Below are 20,628 nucleotides of genomic sequence, written 5' to 3' on the forward strand. Positions count from 1 at the left end.
TGTAATTACTGCCTCAATTCGGCGTGACATGGAGGTGATCAGTCTGTGGCACTGCTGAGGTGGTATGGAAGCCCAGGTTTCTTTGACAGTGGCCTTCAGCTCATCTGCATTTTTGGGTCTCTTGTTTCTCATTTTCCTCTTGACAATACCCCATAGATTCTCTATTGGGTTCAGTTCTGGTGAGTTTGCTGGCCAGTCAAGCACACCAACACCATGCTCATTTAACCAAATTTTGGTGCTTTTGGCAATGTGGGCAGGTGCCAAATCCTGCTGGAAAATGAAATCAGCATCTTATAAAGCTGGTCAGCTGATGGCTCTTGATGCCTTGACCCCAGCCTCAGTCCATTCCTTGTGAAGTTCACCCAAATTCTTGAATCGATTTTGCTTGACAAGCCTCTCAAGGCTGTGGTTCTCTCGGTTGGTTGTGCATATTTTTCTTTCACACTTTTTCCTTCCACTCAACTTTCTGTTAACATGCTTGGATACAGCACTCTGTGAACAGCCAGCTTCTTTGGAAATTAATGTTTATTGCTTAACCTTCCACTAAAGTGTGTCAGTGATTGTCTTCTGGACAACTGTCAGATCAGCAGTCTTCCCCATGATTGTGTAGCCTAGTGAACCAAACTGAGAGACCATTTTGAAGGCTCAGGAAACCTTTGCAGGTGTTTTGAGAACCAAAGACTTAAACTACTTCAGTCTGTGTGCATTGAATTTATTTAATACACAAGTTTAACATCGCTGCAACACTCCACCAATCTAGGTTTTATTGCAGTGTGGCAAGACTCAATCCTCTCCTCAGTGAAGACACATGAAAACACACAAACTTGCAAAAAAAAAAAAAAAAAAAAACATCTGAAGGGGACCCTCAGACTGTGAGAAAGCATCATGTATGGAGGAAACCAGTCACTGCTCATCACCTGTAGAGTACAATCCCAAAAGTAAAGTGTGCTGTATGGCGGCAGCCTCATGCTGTTGGACTGTTTTGCAGTGACAGGGACTGGGGAATCATCACAGTAAAAGGAAAGATCAATACAGCAAAATATAGAGATAGCCTAATGAAAACCCAGTCCAGACTATTCAGAAGCTCAGACTGGGCAGAAGGTTCACTTTCCAACAGGACAATGACCCTAAGCACACAGCAAGAGTGGCTTATAGACAACTCTGTGAATGTCCTAGAGTGGTCCAGCCAAAACCTGGGCTTGAACTCAATCAAACATTTCTGGAGAAACCTGAAAATGTCCATTTGTCCACATCCAAACTGACAGAGCTTAAGAAGTGAAGAGGTTATGAGAAGAATGACAGATAATTGCTGAATGCTGATGTACAATCCTTGTCGCATCATACTCAAAAAGACTTGAGGCTGTAATGGTGCTTCAGCTAAGTTCTGAATTAAGGGTATGAATACTTATGCAATGTACTTATTTAATAAATTTACAAAGCTGTGACAATTCTGTTTTTATTTTGTCATAATGGTGTATGGAGTGTAGATTGGTTTGGGAAAAAAGTAATTTAAAGCAGTTTTTTAAGGCAGCAACATAACAAAACGTGAAAGAAATAAAGGGGTATGAATACTTTTCCAAGGCACTATATCTTTTCATACTACAAGCAAGCCTAAGGTTTGTGTTATGCAGTTGTTCATTGTGGAAATTGCACTTTCTGGGGTCTGTTAGTCATAAATTTGCATCTAATTACTTTCTCACCAATAGATCCTCTGAAGCGAATGGGTGCTGTCGGAATCCAAACAGCTGATGAAAACATCACAATGTTCTAGTTCATCAATTAACATCTTGTAAAACCAAAAGCTGTTTGTTTGTAAGAAACAAATCCATCATTAAGATGTTTTTTAACTTTAAACCGGTGCTTCTAGACAAAACATGAGTTCATAATCCATAATAACACTTCCTGTCAGATGTTTGGACTCTCATTCTGACAGCATCTATTCACTGAAATTTATCTAAATCTGTTCTGGAAATTTTCATTTTTGGTTGAACTATTCCTTTAAAATACTAGAATAGTACTGAATACTAATACATTTACGAAGCTGTGACAATTCTGTTTTTACTGTCATAATGGTGTATGGAGTGTAGAATGAAGGGGTATGAATATTTTTGCAAGGCACTATATCTTTTCATACTACAAGCAAGCCTAAGGTCTGTGTTATGCAGATGTGCATTGTGGAAAGCGCACTTTCTGGGGTCTGTTAGTCACAAATTTGCATCTAATTACTGAACATGTCAAATTAATCCTGAAAATGTGTATCCGCTTACTTGCTACAAGACTGTTCATCTTGTGGTCCATATCAGGGTTCTTACGAATCCTCCCAACATAATATGAACAGATCTGTCATTTGTCTATAATTCTTATACATATTCATGCTCTTCTCCAACATATTTTTCTTTCGGTTTTCTAAAATGTGTATGAGGTTTCTGAATTAAAACCATTATGTTTGTCAAGTACAAATACAAATCATTGCACTTTTTAACCTTATTTTTACCAAAAAAATTGGTAGCTTTAATTTAAACAATACACAAAAATGTAAAAAATGAATATATTTTTCTATAATAAATAACTATTTTTTTTTATTATTATTCTTTCATTTTGTTTTATTTTAAAAGTATAGTTCACCCAAAAATGACAATTTGCTACAATTTTATGCAATATTATGGAAAGAAAAATTGTATTCAATGATGGATTTAATCTTACAAACATGCAGGTGCAGACTGGTGATGTTTTTATCAGCTGTTTGGACTCTCATTCTGACAGCACCCATTCACTGCAGAGGATCCATTGGTAAACAAGAGATGTAATTTCTCCAAATCTATTCTGAAAAAACAAACATTTTCAGAACTGTTTAAATTTGCAGTGAACTATTTCTTTTAAAACGACCAAATATTGTGGTAACTGATGGTTTAGTTTAATTAAGAGCATAAAATCATAATAATGGCTATTCGTGTATCACTAGGTTCAATATAGCCTAATTTAAAAAGCACAGATACCTTACAAAGACGAGACTATGGAATCGCTTTATAGCGACGCTATCCCTTTAAATTTTCTGACCCACTTTCCACAAGCGCGTTCACGAGGGGAATAATTGAGACTGGGAGGTGCATGTGAGGAGAATGTCTAATGACAGGCGCGTGCTCTGGCTCTGAGCCCTCCAGATGTGCAACACAATCCATTCAAATGCCATTTAGCGCAATCAACAATCTAGACTGAAAGGGTATCAGGGTTTCTCTGCAAGTAAACAAGCCATTAGGTCTAATTTGATTGGCATCAGTGCCGTTGTCGACCATTATAGCATCATATTAAGATGTGATGTGGGCTGACTGAAGTAGCCTGGTTTAACTCTCTTCAGCTATTATTCAGTGTTCGCTAAATCAAGCACTGGTCAGCGTGCTCATCCTCCCCCTTCATTTTCCAGCAGATATCTGTGTTCCGCAGTCTTTTTCTTTCACTCTGCTTTTGTCTCATTCATTTGTTTCTCTAACCCTGTCATATCTATCATGGCAATATTAGCATCTGCCATCCAGCAATGCAATCAGTGGTTTGCCATGCGAGGAAGATTAAAGAGCCACATTCAGAGAATTTTAAAACACACAGTCCTGTCTTTTTTTGCATTTCCCAAAACCATCATGAAAACAGAATATGCATTTGTGTATTTTTCCGAAAACTGTCATAAAGGAAAAACAATGATTAAAACAAGCTTAACGTCATATGAATCATTAAAATGAATCTGTTTATAATGAATGAACTTCTTTTTTGGCAGTTTAATGTAGTTTTCAGTTAGGTGGTAAGCGAAACTGATTAATGTATACATGTATAATTATATACACAGTCAAAGGTTTTTGAACAGTGCCAGCATTTATTTGATCCAAAGTACATGGTTTCAAAGCTGGATTTTTAGCATCATCACTCCAGTCACATGATCCTTCAGAAATCATTCTAATATTCTGGTTTGCTGCTCCAAAACATTTATTACTGTTATGTCGAAAACAGCTGAGTTTTTTCAGGTTTCTTTAATGAATAGAAAGTTCAGAAGAACAGCATTGATCTGAAACATTATAAAGCATTCATTTGTCACATTATACATTTTTGATCAATTTAAGGCATCCTTACTAAATTAAAGTATTAATAATGTTGGGGTGAATTCGGACATCAAGCTTTTGAATGGAATAGTGTATAATGTTACAAAAGCTTTTTATTTCAGACAAATGCAAATTTTTTAGATCTTTCTATTCATCAAAGAATCCTTTAAAAAATGCGCTTAACTGCTTTAAATAGTGATAATAACAATAATTAAAATAAAAATTCTTGGACAGCAATTTTCTTTTGCTAGAAACATACTAGCAACTTGCTAATCATGTTAGAAACATGCTAGCAACATGCTTATCATGCTAGAAACATGCTAGCAACTTGATAATCGTGCTAGAAAAATACTAACAACATGTTAACATAGAAATTATACTGACAAGAAGTGAAAGTCCCCAGGCTCCCAGCAGCAGCCCTACGCTTCCGCCATTTTGGAGTGAAAACCACTTGGCAGCCCACTAGCTTCTTGCTGTCGCTATGGCAAATATCAGCTGTTTTGTTGAAAAAAAAAAAAAAGTACATTAAAGCTAAAATACACAACCTGAATCATGACAACATTTTTAAATATTTTTTTAGTCCTTTCCGTTTATTTCTTAAGAATTGTTGTATTATATTACTTCTCTTAACTATTAAACCATAACTCGTTTGTTATTGAAAAGATTTTTGTATGCTTTGTACGTACCCCAAACTTTGTTATTATTGCAATAAAAAAATTACAACACAGAATAACGTACATTAAACAGACTTTGTCTTCCATTTATTTTTCGCAAAATCTTTGCTCTCTAGCATTATAAACGCTGAACTAATACCAACATATACAATTAAATTAAGGAAATTGGGAATGTTAGACAATACATATATAACAGGAATATAACAGCTTCACAGTAAACTGTTTTTGCAGTATTGTCTTATATTAATGCCCATTAAAGCATGACTAAAAACTCTAAAATTATTTAATTATTCAGTAATGACAGACATGTTCTGTAAGATCATCATGTTTGTAGTGTGTTCCAAGGGATTAAAACGTACAATATAATGTATAAATACAATATATATTTCAGACCTATAATAGTAACTAATAATAGTAATAGTAAAAGTTGCATAAAATAAAAATACAGCAGGCTGCCTCAAATGTGCAATTAATGGTTGGATTCCACAATTGATAACATAAAACATATATAATAATACAAACTTTTACTGTAGTAGTTATAACATTTACTGATTACTTAATTTGAGAAATTGTCTACTGCGCTTCTGAATTGGCTGTGAGATTCGTCAATTTTGGGTGCGTAAAATGTGATGGATTCTGGTCCGTAAAACAAATCTAACAATGTAGAGTGACTTTTTGCACTTTTTCGTGTCGCAGACTACTTCCCTGCAGTCATTGCGTTCTTTTATTTCCACTTTGATTTCTCTTTCGTTGTCATTTTGTCTGCTTCTGTGCTGTTGTCCTGTCTTTTATGTCAATCATACTAGAAACATGCTAGCAACTTGGTAATCATGTTAAAAACATGCTAGCAACATGCTAATCATGCTAGAAACATGCTAGCAACTTGGTAATCATGCTATCAACTTGCTAATCATGCTATAAACATGCTAGCAACTTGCTAAGCATGTTACAGTTTTTTTACAGACGCTAGGACAGATTTCTCAATACTTAGGTCACTTTTGCAAAACTCTTCACACAGTGAGCACAACAGAAGTCTGTGTGGGCTAAACTGAGGATCAATTATCATTGTTTTGGCACAAAATGCATTCAATGACTACATCTCTCAAATTTCATGAATTCTTTTCTCACTCAGACACAACAACTGCCAAAAATCTTTGTACGTACAGGACATTTTGCACGTGCTTACATACTGTTTTCAAAACTGTTAAACTTATGTTCAAAACAATAACATAATGCAAAACTGAATAAGACAGCAAAATTTCATTTCATTACAAAAGGAGACAACTGCTGAATAGGTTTGTATTGTGATGTAAACATGGACCCAAATAAAAATAAATAAACGACATAAAATATTGACGAATTCTGCATCATGTCTGATTCATTCCAGTAACATATATTGCAGTTATAAACAATATATATTGCAATTACAAACAGAGATGTGTCCTTGTTTTACACGAGAAAACACTGTGTAATGCTACATGTTGTTAGTGTTTTTTAGGTCATTGTTTTGTGGGTGACAAAGTGTGTTTGTCGGCTGTCAACCTTTGTGTTCTGGAAGACTAGCAAGTTTATTTGAGACCTGAATAAAGTGTTTTGGTAGATGTAGTTTGAATGTGAAATGAACTGCTTTGCCAAGCTGAAAGTCGGTTAGGAGAATTGTGTGAAGAGTTTTGCAAAAGTGACCTAAGTATTGAGAAATGTGTCCTAGCGTCTGTAAAAAAACTGTAACAACATATATATCAGTGGCGTTACGTCCATATAAGCTGCGAATGCTCCACATACCCAGGCCGTCTGAGAGAATGAGTTCACGGGTTAATTAATATAAACATTATAAGCTGATCCCTTGTCATTTGAGATGTAACTTAAAGCTTAATAAAGAGTTGGGAATAGTGCGTCAAATTGTTTATTTGACAAACAATGGTAATTTTCTGTAAATCTACGTCAGTTACAGAAGCTTCAGGGTAAGCGGATTCTCCGCAGCTTTCTCGCCTCTGCTCTATTGCTATAACTTGTCAGGATTGATACGCATTCTCTGTGTTTTGCTGGCATGCGCGTGATTTCATGTGAGAGGTAAGCTGTCCACGAAGCGCTCACCCAAACGGAAAAACGCGCTGTTGCTGCCAGATCTCAATTGCCAAAAATCACTTTGTATTTGATGCAAAACTAACTCGACTAAATCAAATGAAAAAACACTGTAATTGTGTGTTTTAATGCGGGTCCTTAGCTGGTCATGTGCTGGTCAAGGACCAGCATAAACCAGCAAAGGACCATCTTAAACCTGTCACGTTAAGAGATGAGGTCTGGGTCCAAATGCAGGTGAGGAGAATATTTATTAAATAAACACAAATAAACAAACGAATAAACAAACCAAAGGCCAACACGGCACACACGACAGGGTTTTGACAGGAGCAGGATACACAAAAACTGTAGACAGGAACCAGAAACAATCCAAACTCAAAGAGTGGTGGGAAAGGGGAGACTAATATAGTGCTGGGTGATAGGAGACAGCTGTGTGATCAGGGAATGACAGGTGTTCGTGATGAGGCATGGAGTGTGGAGGGAAAAGACAGCGACATCAAGTGGAGAAGGAAAACGTACTCGGTTACTTACGTAACCTCGGTTCTCTCTAGAGAGGGAACGAGTACTGCGTAAGAAGTATCTTACGCTAGGGGAAAATCCTTTTCTGCGAGATATTGAAGCCAAAAATTATCCTTAATTTTGAAATAATGTAAAGCGCGTTGCAGCAGCATACAGACATAGGCGAAACAGCTTGCGCGCCTATTGGCTGCTCTGCGGCAACTGCAGCAGCCTATTAGAGCGAGGCCTGACGCGACGCCAGATCCAATGGGGGCATTTCGCGCCCTTTGCGTCGCTTCGCGCCCTTTTCGTAGCTTCCCGCCTAAAAGGGCGTGGTCTAGGCCTATAAATATCGCTCATAGGCAGCTATTATCTGGTTTTTCATCATCAAAGCAACCAGAGCGTGCGCATGCACGGCAAGATACGCAGTACTCGTTCCCTCTCTAGAGAGAACCGAGGTTACGTAAGTAACCGAGTACGTTCTCTTACTAGAGGGAACGAGTACTGCGTAAGAAGTATCTTACGCTAGGGGACCCAGTGTAAAACGCCGTGCATGCTGAGATCTGACACCAAAGACCCAAGGGCGAAAGCCCGGGGTTCATACAGTTCATAATCACCTATAGAACTCACAGGGAGTCCGGGGAAGAGGGAGGGGCAACGCCGCACTCTTCCACATAGTGCAGCGTCACTCAGACGCTGAGTAAACGTACATACAGGGCGGGGTTACGGCCTGAGCTGACGTAAGAATAAGGGTCATCACACAGTTTGCCCAGACACATATTGTGCTGCTATTACTTTCACTGTCGACCCTAGAGCTGTGCTCAGTAGACGCAGCATTTCGAGCTGATAAATCAGGTCAGACAACACTGAATATCTAGACTGACAGCAGTCTGGCCTGTAAGGCGGGAACCTCCAGGTTGTAAAACCTTATAAATGTAGACGGAGAGGCCCAGCCCGCCGCCGTACAAATATCTTGTAAGGCAATCCCACTCGACCAAGCCCACGACGAGGCCACGCCCCTCGTGGAATGTGCTCTGACACCTAGCGGGCACTGCTTGCCCTTGGAAGCATATGCCAACGCAATAGCGTCAACTATCCATCTGGATAGGCTGTGTTTCGAAGCGGCCAGTCCCTTTGGGCGCCCGTAAAACGAAACAAAAAGCTGATCTGTCTGTCTAAAAGCAGACGAGCGAGACACGTAAGCTCGTAATGCCCTGACTGGGCATAGGAGGTTCGCGTCCGTTTCCTCATCATTGACCGGTAGGGCTGACAGCGCGATGACCTGTGCCCTGAACGGTGTGTTGAGTGATTTTGGAACGTAACCATGCTTGGGTTTGAGTATGACTTTAGAGTCATTAGGTCCAAATTCCATGCACGTCGCGCTCACAGAGAGTGCGTGCAAATCCCCTATGCGCTTCACTGAAGCGAGAGCCAGCAGAAACACAGTCTTAAGAGACAGGTATTTCAAATCAATCGTCTGCAGAGGCTCGAATGGTCCGCCTTTCATGGCCTCTAGTACCACAGAAAGGTCCCATACGGGGACTGAGGGAGGTCTGGGGGGATTTAGTCTTCTAGCTCCCCTCAGGAAGCGAATAACTAAATCGTTCCTTCCTATTGACTGACCTAACGTTGCGCTCGAAAACGCCGTTATAGCCGCCACATAGACTTTGAGCGTGGACGGGGTTCTGCCCTTGTCCAGCAGCTCTTGTAGGAAGGAAAGCACCTCCATCACACCACAGTTAGTGGGTGACAAGCCGCGGGCTGCGCACCAGCCCGAAAACACTGACCATTTTGAGGAATAGAGCCGTCTCGTAGAAGGGGCTCTAGCCTGCGTGATCGTGTTTAATACTCCTTTTGGGAGTTCATCATATATTCGCTGGTGGCCCAGACATGAAGGGACCACAGCTCTGGGTGAGGGTGCCAAATCGAGCCGCTGGCCTGAGAGAGAAGGTCTCTCCTCACTGGTATCGGCCACGGGGCGGTGCTCGTCAGCTGCATCAGCGCTGGGAACCAGGGCTGGTTTTCCCAAAACGGCGCTATCAGCAGTATTGGACATCCTTTTTCCCTGACCCTCTCTATCACCTGAGGTAGGAGAGAGATGGGGGGAAAAGCATAGAGATGACGGCGGGGCCATTCGTGGGCCAGCGCGTCTCTGCTTTTTGAGTAAAATTCCTGACAGTGAGCGTTGTTCGGAGACGCAAAAAGGTCTATTTCCGCTTTGCCGAATTTCTTCCACAGCATTTGTACTGTCTGTGGGTGTAGAGACCATTCGCCTGCTGGAACATTGTTCCTGGACAGTCTGTCTGGTCCTATGTTCAGAAGCCCCGGCACATGCGCTGCTTTCAGCGAGCGCAGGTTGCGCTGAGCCCATACCAGGAGGCGTTCTGCAAGTCTGTATAGGTTTTTGGACCTGAGACCGCCCTGGCGATTTATATAGGAAACCACTGACATGTTGTCCGAGCGGACTAGTACATGGTTTCCTTTTATTTGGGGACAGAAGCGCGTCAGCGCGTTCTGTACTGCCAGCATTTCGAGGCAGTTGATATGTAGGAGCTTTTCCCGTTCTGACCACTGGCCAAAAGACGGTCTGCCCTCGAGCAGAGCCCCCCATCCCGAGGTTGACGCGTCCGTAGACACCACTTTTACTCTCGAGAAAGTCCCCAGGCTTACACCTGACTGGTACCAGTCGACTGCTTTCCACGGCTTCAGGGCTGTGATACATTTCTGATTGACCGTGATACGAAGCCGACCGGGCGCCCACGCTTGACGCGGGACGCGCGCTTTCAGCCAGAACTGCAGTGGACGCATACGCAGCAGACCCAGCTGCAGAACTGATGACGCTGAGGCCATGAGACCCAGCATTTTCTGAAATGTTTTGAGCGGGACAGACGCGCCGCAGCGGAACGAGCCCGCTGTGCGCTGAATGTCTGCTGCGCGCTGTGGTGACAGCCGCGCTATCATTGACAGCGAGTCCAATTCTGTGCCCAGGAAGGAAGTTTTCTGACTGGGGGACAGGGAGCTCTTCGCCCAATTGACTCTGAGACCCAAATTCTCGAGGTGATCGAGTAACATGGTCGTATGCTGTACAAGCACTGAGCGAGACTGCGCTAGAATCAGCCAATCGTCCAAATAGTTCAGTATGCGCACGCCTTTCAGTCTGAGAGGAACGAGCGCTGCGTCCATGCACTTTGTAAATGTACGGGGTGCCTGGGACAAACCGAACGGCAGGACTGTGTACTGATATGCCTGGCCCTCGAAGGCGAATCTCAAAAATCGCCTGTGACGTGACGCTATCTGTATTTGAAAATACGCGTCTTTCAGATCCACTGACACGAACCAGTCTCCTTGGCGAACTTGCGCGAGGATTTTTCTGGTCGTGAGCATCCTGAACCGACGCTTCACCAGCGCTTTGTTCAGTTGCCTTAGATCTAATATGGGTCTGTGACCCCCGTCTTTTTTCGGTACCAGGAAATATCTGCTGTACAACCCTCCTTCGCTTTGAGTTTGAGAGAGGGGCTCTATGACTCCTTTGCTCAATAGTTTCGCCACTTCGGCTCGAAGCAGGTGTGCTGCTTCTGTCTGCATTGTGGTCTCGACGCGCGCTGTATAGCGGCGCGGGCGTCGGTGAAACTGTAGCGAATAGCCTCCTTTTATAATGTCCAGCACCCATTTCGAAACCCCTGGAAGCTTTTCCCATGCGTTTGCATGAATAGCTAGAGGTTGAATACGAAACGCGCTCCGTTCTATCCGTAACGGAGTGGTTTCGGAGTGCTGTGGCACTAGAGACGTGCTGACATTCGAGGCGTGGGGCACGCTGATAGCGGGAACTATTATGTCTGTGTGTGGATGTGGTCGTGTGGCAACAGGCACATTTAACACACTGCAAACACCGTTCGCCTGCATGCACGTTAGTTTCGCTTTTACGGAAACCTTTTGACGTGCGTGATGTGATGTCTGTGGGCACTGTAAAGTGGGCACGTCTATCACCTGTGGAGCGCAATCGATCTGAGCCGATTTTATGTGCGCAGGGTCTGTCTGACATGTTGTGCTTGTGTGTAGAAATGGGCACTGAGTGGGCATTTTGACTACACTTGAAACACCATCGGCCGTGGCCGGTTGTGAAGCGCAATCGATTCGAGTCGATTTTATGTGCGCTTGACCTGTTAGACAGGGTGTGCTTATGTGTAGAAATGGGCACTGGGGAGTGGGCATTCTGACACGTGAAACACCATCGGCCGTGGCCGGGACACCAGAAAATACACTCTTTTTTGGATTTATCTGGGTAGCCGTGAGAACGGCTTTTGAGTACAGGCAAACGGGCGACAGAGCCGGTTTGTTGGCTGCAAAATACACTGGAACAGTCACAATACTTGGAACTGAACAAGCAAATACCTTTGGTGGGGGTCCGGCGACAGCGGGACTCGCGCACCGTCTTTTTCCTAGCTTTGTTAGGACTGCTTCGGAGGCTCAGGTTTCAAATCCAACCTGGGTCTCGGGCCGCGACCAGCGGGACGGCGGCCAGAAGAGCGGGAACGCGGTCTCGCGCCCTGCGCTCGGTGGCGCTGCGAAGCGGCAACAGCGGGCTGTGGCTGGGGTCGTGCGCTCTGCGCGGGCGGTTTCACACGGCCGGCTGCAGAGCTGGAGCGTTTCGGCAGGAAGTGCCTCATCGCCTGGGACGCCTTCTGTACCTCAGCGAATCTCTCTGCAAAGTCCTTGACAGAGGATCCAAAAAGGCCAGCGGGAGAGAGCGGAGCATCGAAGAACGCGGTGCGCTCAGACTCAGCCATCTCCGAAAGCGTCAGCCACAAATGCCTTTCGGCTACAGCGAGCGAAGCCATGTTGCGTCCGATGGCCTGTGCTGCAGACTTTGTAGCGCGGAGTGCGAGGTCCGTGGCGCTCCTTAGGTCCGGCACACAAATCGCGTCAGGGCCTTCCTCATCCATCCTTCGGAGGAGGTCAGCCTGAAAAACCTGCAGCGTGGCCATTGTGTGCAGCGCTGACGCTGCCTGCCCAGCGGCGGTGTAAGCGCGGCTGTGCAGGTTTGACGTCTGGCGACATGCTTTAGACGGCAGCGTCGACTTAGCACGCCGTCCAGCGGAGGGCGGGCACAAGTGGGCTGCTATCGCCTCCTCGACAGGCGGCAGAGAGAGGTATCCTTTTTTCTCGGCGCCGTCCACAGTGGAGAACGCTAGAGAAGAGGATGGGCGCACTCTCGCTGAGTAAGGGGCGCTCCAGGATTTAGCCAGTTCTTCGTGAAGCTCAGGAAGAAAAGGCGCTGGTTTGCACGCGCTCGAAGCGCGTTCCCCTTTCGGCAGAAAACAGCCGTCCAACCTGTTATGAGCGGGCTGCTCCGGTGAGGACCACTCGAGGCCAAGGCACGCCGTGGCCTGTGTCAGAATCCTCATCAGTTCTGCCTCGATCGAAGCTCTCGAGCCTGACGGAGCGTGGGCGGGGGGAGCGAGGTCCACAGAGCTCGTCCAATCCTCACTGCCTGACGCCAGAATAGAGCAGGAATCCTCCTCCTCCATAACTGTGCCCTCGTCAACCGTGTCGGTGCAAGCGGCGGCGGGCAGCGGCCACTTAACATCTGGGACGGAGGCTGACGAGATTGGTGAAGCTGGCGGGCGAACCGGCGAGCTTTGTCGGCTGGGGGGGGGTTCCGGTGCCCGCTGGGCACGGCGCTTCTTACGGCGCGACACCGTGGCGGGCGGGGGAGCAGATTCGGCGAAGAGTGCCAGGCGAGTCCTCAGAGTCGCCATCGGCAGTAGTTCACAATGAGGGCAGCCGCCCTCAGCGAGCGCGAGCGCCGCGTGCTCCTCACCCAGGCAGGAAACGCAGACGATATGGCGGTCCCCGTCACTGAGTGTGGCTCTGCATGAGCCGCAGGAAGGCATCTTTAAAAAGACGCCTGCTCTTTTATAGAGAAGTGTGTATCGCAGCGGCGACACACACTTGAGATATTAAAAGGATATGAGCGCCGGAAAGCGCAGCAGGAAGGCACGGAAGGCGGCGTGGCCAGCAGCTTCAGAGACTCGTCCCGCTGAGATGCTTGCAATCGACGGCGGCTTCTTCTCCGGCTCCAGCGATGCGTTTGCTTCGCTTGAAGGATGAAAAAAGATAATAGCTGCCTATGAGCGATATTTATAGGCCTAGACCACGCCCTTTTAGGCGGGAAGCTACGAAAAGGGCGCGAAGCGACGCAAAGGGCGCGAAATGCCCCCATTGGATCTGGCGTCGCGTCAGGCCTCGCTCTAATAGGCTGCTGCAGTTGCCGCAGAGCAGCCAATAGGCGCGCAAGCTGTTTCGCCTATGTCTGTATGCTGCTGCAACGCGCTTTACATTATTTCAAAATTAAGGATAATTTTTGGCTTCAATATCTCGCAGAAAAGGATTTTCCCCTAGCGTAAGATACTTCTTACGCAGTACTCGTTCCCTCTAGTAAGAGAACGGAAGTCTGCAATCGCGGTACTTTGATAACCGTCAGGTCAAACGCGCGTATGCTGTTTGCCGTGATTGTTTGATGAATTTGAACCCGGGCTTGCAAAGACCATGAGACGTCGGTTTGCGACCGTTCATCTTTTGCTGATGTGTGCACCCCAGTAGATGTGATGAAGTACAAGAAGTACCTCTTGCAGAAGAAAGACATTCCACGTACAACACAGCATCGGTGGAGAAGGTATGTACATTTTATTAAGATTATAAGTTACCCAATGCAGATGGCAGAAGGACTTGATGGGTCTGTAGCTAATGGTTAATTTGTGATCACATAATACAGCTTCAGTCGTATTAAAAGCATTTCATGACTGACACTCTGGTTCTTGCCTAAAAAGACAAGTATATAATGCGCGTTGTTTACAGATTACACTAACAGTTTGGTCAACTTCTGACTATGAAGAGAGATTTTTTTTTTCAAAAGCACCCCCCCCCCTCTGTTTTTTTTTTCACAAATCGCACCCTATATATATATATATATATATATATATATCTCAGATTTTAGTAAATGCTAAAACATTTTTCCCTTAATTTTTGATTTATGCTTTGCAGACGAACCCACCATGTTGGAGTGCGTGGACAATGCTTTTGTCAACGTGTTAACGTTACAGGTAAGGTTAAAGATTATAGCATTTAGCACCATCTTGTTTTTCAAGACCACTTTTTTTTAGGTTCTAATCGGCCTACTCAAAGCTTTTTATGTATTAAATGACACTACCACCGTTAAGTTTGCATAATAAACTGTGCATAATGATATTTTTACTATTTAAATTTTGTTTGTGTATGATGTGTATGAAAATATGGATTTGTGTTAGCCAGTCTGACATATCCAAAACCTAAATTCCTATCTCCAACAATATAATTTGCATCTCACTGTTGCACTTGTCCTAAACAAGCATGCCCAAAACACTTGTTGTAGTCATTATTTGTGTGTTTTATACATTAAGTCAGGTGAATGTATGTAAACATCAAAAGTTACTTTAGATGGGTCACTGTTTCACATTTATACATGTTTATGTTGTGTAGTAATTAATGTTGACACTGTTAAATGAAACAATGCATTCTCACTTCTGAATCGCTTGAAGAGAATGGCTCACTGCACATACTTGAAAGCCCACACTTTACAGGTATCACAATGCTACTGTGGTCTAGTATGTCTAGTTGTTTGAACTTTGTTCCAAACTTAAGATTTTTTTTTAATGCTCTATAACTTTAATAAGCTTAACATTTAAAAAACACAATCACTCTTGATGGTTGTACAAATATTGTTGTTTTTTTCTCTTATGAATTTATGGGAAATAATTTTTGTTGTATGTTTTGGGTATTACTTTAGTCACCATCTTATTTTTATTTGCCTTTCAGCAAGACCCAGCTTTTTTTGACATGCGTATCAAGCACATGACCAGTACTTTGCAGGTATGGAGAATATTAATTACAAATTACTCTTTAATGTGTTTTATGTTGTATGAAATACATCTGTCGTTAGTCAAAAATGTTACAAAATACAGCTTGAAGTAAAACAATTCTTTAGCCCCCTAAAATACTGCAATATATTTTGTACAAAAAAAAAAATATATGTATCATATTGCAATACAGCAGAACCAGACTCCAGAAGACCAGAGTCCAGTTGTGACCATCAGCCCTGTAGAGACATCCAGCCAGGTGAGAAAAACAATGAACACAATTGTTACAAACAAATTATGTCCAATGTGCTTAAGTTTGAATTAATTAATTAAGTGCTTTCTACTGTTGGCTGTAGTGGAAGAGTGGGAAACAACCTAACCCTGACTTGCACACCAAGCTCAGAAGTGTAATATATATATATATATATATATATATATATATATATATATATATTAGTGGTGGGCCGTTATCGGCGTTAACGTGCTGCGTTAACGTGAAACTCTTATCGCGCGATAAAAAAAATATCGCCGTTAATCTATTCTCAAATTTGGGTTGGGAGCTGGGTCTAAACTACGCAAGCTATGATGACTTTCACCTTGATAGTTTAACGCGGATGTATACCGAAGACTATATGGTCGCGCGTTTAAGTCTCCTCCGCCAAAACACAGACGGGATCGCGTCGTCCTCCATTCATAAAAACCGAATCTACTATAGCGAAATGCCACGTAAATTCGTCGTTTTTTGGATTCATAAATCAAATGTTGGTCAGTCACTTAATTCAAATCGCGATATGGACTAGTGTATGTGAAAACTGAAATGCAAAAAGACCGTTTTAATATGAATCCGATATGTTCCTTTTGCCTAGCTGTATGTATGCATTGCGGAGACGAGCTTTTACTACACGCATACTGAAACACACGTGACGCTCCCGGTAATTTTTGGCATTTTCATCTAACATGAACAGATAAACTCAATCTCCCAAACTGCTGTGAGTGTCACTTTTACCGTTTCATTTGAGAAAACTAGTATCATATCATACTGTATGAGGGTCATTCCAGAATTGGAGGACATTTCATGTCCCCCCTATGAAATTTCAAATAATCTATGTATAATATACAAAAAAAATAGTCACTGTGTAAAAAACACTTGTCCTGAAACTAAATATATATAGACTTGAAGATTTTTTTTCTCCTAAATATTATTAATAATAAAAAAAGTCTCTAGTACCCACTTAAATGCCATTTTTCTCTTGTCCCACCTTCTAGATGACCAAACTGAATGTTAAATATAACTGTTAAAATACATTTTAAATATCCTTTTTTTGTATGATTTTGTTTATATATGCCTCTTTTAATTGTTAAAGCATTTTTTAAATTGATATAAATATTTTAAATAATTGAAATGTTGCAAAAAAGTTATGTCCCCAACATAGTGCAACCCTGTTACCAAAATATTTAGACTGGCAGAAGAAGAAGAAAAAAACAGCGATTGACATGATACACAGGGAATTACATCACTAAGCAGTTTGCTGCCAGAATGGGTAGAACAAAGGTATATTCTCTCTTCGATTTTTCATGTTATTATATAATTTTTACTCTTTATTGAATGCGTCACTCTAACAAATGCAACCCTGTTACACTTATTATCAGAATAAGACAAATTAATTTGAAGGTTTTCTTCTTCTTTTTTACATAAGTAAGTTTGTCCTAAATATGACAGTTAGAGCTAGCTAAACAGCTAGTTTCTATTCATGAGAAAAAGCTAACATTAGCATTAATTTGCAACCCTGTTACTCGCAACCCTGTTACCATAATTATAGTAACAGGGTTGAATCTCCTTCAGTCCACTCATAAGGGACGATCTATCATCAATAGTTAAATGTTATTTAACAATGTGCCTGTGTTTCCTGAGCATTTGTCACATTGTTGACCTGATCTTTTATCAAAAGTAATCTATCTATCAATCCCTGTAGCTTTTTTGCAACCCTGTTACTTAAATTTCAACCCTGTTACCGTATAATTTTTATTAAAATAATAATAAATTACCTTTTTTAGCTCACAGGGGCTTGAGCTATTGTCCTTACTGTAGTTTGAAGGATTATATGCATTATGCATTTTAGCAAATACTTGAAAATATATACTTTTTTCAGGTTCCCGAGTATTGGTAACAGGGTTGCATCGAGCACCAAAAAAATAAAATAAAGAGTATTATAAAAAATGTGCCTTTGATACCTGAGCTGGACGAATCAAATTATTTAATGGTATATTGGCTGTTTTTATGAAATACATAATAAAAAATAGTAAAATAAAGGGCCAATTTTTCAAAATTATGGATGCCTAAATGTCCTCCAATTCTGGAATGACCCATGACACAGAAACTTCACGGCAACCTGTCAAAATAAAAGTACGGTGTAACATGTAATGGGCTGGGTAGGTGTTGACGTTAAAAAAAAAACACAATCTAATAGGTAGAAAAAATAATTTCATTGTTAGTTAGTTAGTAAACACAAGTACATCTAATTGAACATAATTTATTTTCATCAACAAATTATCATAGAACAGCTTTATGAGCTTTATGATCCATTCTCAAAGACTTTAAGTCATTATTTGGGTAGCACACATATTCTGAATGCCTTCAGCAGAATTCAAATTAGCCATTTTAATCTAGATTAATCTAGATTAATTCCAAGATTTAATCTAGATTAATCTAGATTAAAAAAATTAATCTATGCCCACCCCTAATATATATATATGTAATATTCATGCCCCCAAAACACTCATTCTCCACTATCTCCTCGCAAGCACATCAAAACTTTCCACAAATTTAGAGAAGACAGTCTTTTGACACAGAGGTAAAAAAAACAAAACAAAAGCACAAATGTAACAAACTACCCTGTGTAACTGTAAAAGGTCTATGTTACAATTAACCCTATGGTTATTTGTGCCCTGCTCACCCTATGCGTTATTGGTGATTTTAAGATTATTACTAAAATGAGGTTTGTGTTTAATAACATGATGATTAGGGTTTTTTTTACTGTAAAAATAACATCTGATCAAGGGGAGGGGATGATTATTTTGAGAAACAACTCAGATAAGTAACTTAAACTTAAATAATTTAAGGAGCCACAAGGCTTCACTTTTGGAAGTTTGGGTTTGATCTATAAGCCATTTTTGAAGCGTGTTCAAAAAAAAATGTGGATACAACTTGGATTTCTAAACTTTGTTTCTGAATATAATCTCCTCACAGCAACAGGGCCGGATTTAGCCAGCCCCAGTAGGGGGTGCATGTAGAATATTGGGGGGGCGAGTGTGGGTGAGCTTCTCTGATTATCTATGCAAAGAAAACTATACTAACTATGCTGTCATCATATTAGTCCACCTATCCATATTTCTATCTTCTCCTTTGATCCATTTGATTTGTCTTATAGGTTTTATGTTTGATGCCCTACCCTCTGCATTTACCCGGGCTTGGGACCGGCACAAATAGCTTGTGCCCTTTTGAGGCTGCATTTATGTTTTTTTTTTTTTTTTTTAATTTTTACTTTTTAAATGTGTCTGTCTATCTATCTATCTATCTATCTATCTATCTATACTTTAATTTTTTTGTCTTTTATTTTATTTATATATTTTTTCATTTCTTTTTTTTTGTGTATTTTTTTGTCGATTTTATTTCTTAGTTCTGTACACAGCATGGCTTATAACAATCATTAAAGCATCAGTTGTCTGCTTTTCTGTGCAAAAAGACTAACAAATGCATCCATATCTAGGCCTGTGGTTATGCCCTTCTCCTGAGCCAGAATAACTAAATTTATTTTTCTTTCATGTAGCAATAGTGCGGCGGAAGGGAATAAGAACACGAGACAAAGTGGAGAAAGAGCTCTCGCATGATGCAGATGATATTCCAATCACAAGCTGAGGAAAGGCATTCTTATACCCGTGTAGATATTTGCAAATGGTGGAGAGGTCTACAAACTCTACATTGCCATCATCATCAGCCTTTTTAAATTCTTTTTACAGTCTTTTTGCATTTCAGTTTTCACAGACACTAGTCCATATCGCGATTTGAATTAAGTGACAGACCAACTTTTGATTTATTAATCCAAAAATCGACGAATTCCGTGGTATTCCGCGCTATAGTAAAGTCGGTTTTTATGAATGGAGTCCGCGATCCTGTCCGTGTTTTCGCTGAGGAGACATTGTAAACGCGCGATCATGTAGAGACAGAAATGACATGCCTTTGTGTAAATAAGATAAATAACATAAGGCTATTTAGTTTGTTTGTTTTATGAAATTCTGAATTTTGCATGCCTTTACGTTTGGGGGGGCAGTCACAGCATTTAGGGGGGCATTGCCCCACCTTGCCCATGCCTATGTCCGGGCCCGCACAGCAACATCATTTCTTTGTAAGTTGTAAATGATCTGTAAACTTTTTTATTTATTCTGTAATTATTATTTTTTTTTTCAGGATTTCGCAGATGTTGATAAAAAACATGATGATCTGGATGCACCCGACGGGTTCTTGCAGGCAAGGAGAATGCATATTATACATACACTATCAGAACAAATGGTCAAAATATGGACCTTCTGTCACAGGGGCAAAAGAACCTAAAATGTGCATATCAGTACTCCAGTATCCCAGACAACACTGTTTAGTTATAGACAATACATTGTATGTCACTTTAAACTCAATTTGTCTTGTCACTTTTATTTATTTAATAGACAATTAACACAAAGTGACATAGTGTTATATTGACACAGTGTGTTAAAATGTCATAAAAAAAAGTGTTTTTGTGTTATTAATTAACATATACTTTTTGACAATGTTGATGCTGCACTATAAGAAATTTGATCTAGCCTGTCAATGTGAAGTTATGTGGTTCTTTGCCAAATACCACACATCATCAGAGTTGTATTATCAAAATCTGAGACTTGTTTCAAAGAATATATAATATTTTGTACATTTGTATTTTTATCATAATTACACCAATACACAGTATAACCCCCACAGCTGCATCATTTCTTTAAAACCCGTAAATGATCAGGAATGGTTTTTATTTATTCTTTTAAACATTCTTCTTTTCAGGTTTTTGCAGATGCTGAAAGAGAAGATAATCTGAATGCACCTGATGGATCTTTGCAGGTGAGGAAATGCATGTTATATGTTTGTGTATGCATGAGTATCCACGCATATATTTTTTCCTAAAATTTGTAAAAAAAAAAAAAGTCCTAAAACTAGGAAAAAACTGTTGATTTCATATAACCTTATGTGTACTATCATGACAGAACTTGTATTTTATGTTTTGAGAATTGATTTCTTGACTTTGACTTTTAGCAACAAGCTGTAAAGGAATCAAGTATACCTCAGGGTTCAAGCATCCTACACAAAGTGGAAGTCAA

Source organism: Garra rufa, chromosome 25 (genome assembly GCF_049309525.1).
Source record: "Garra rufa chromosome 25, GarRuf1.0, whole genome shotgun sequence".
NCBI lineage: Eukaryota > Metazoa > Chordata > Actinopteri > Cypriniformes > Cyprinidae > Garra > Garra rufa.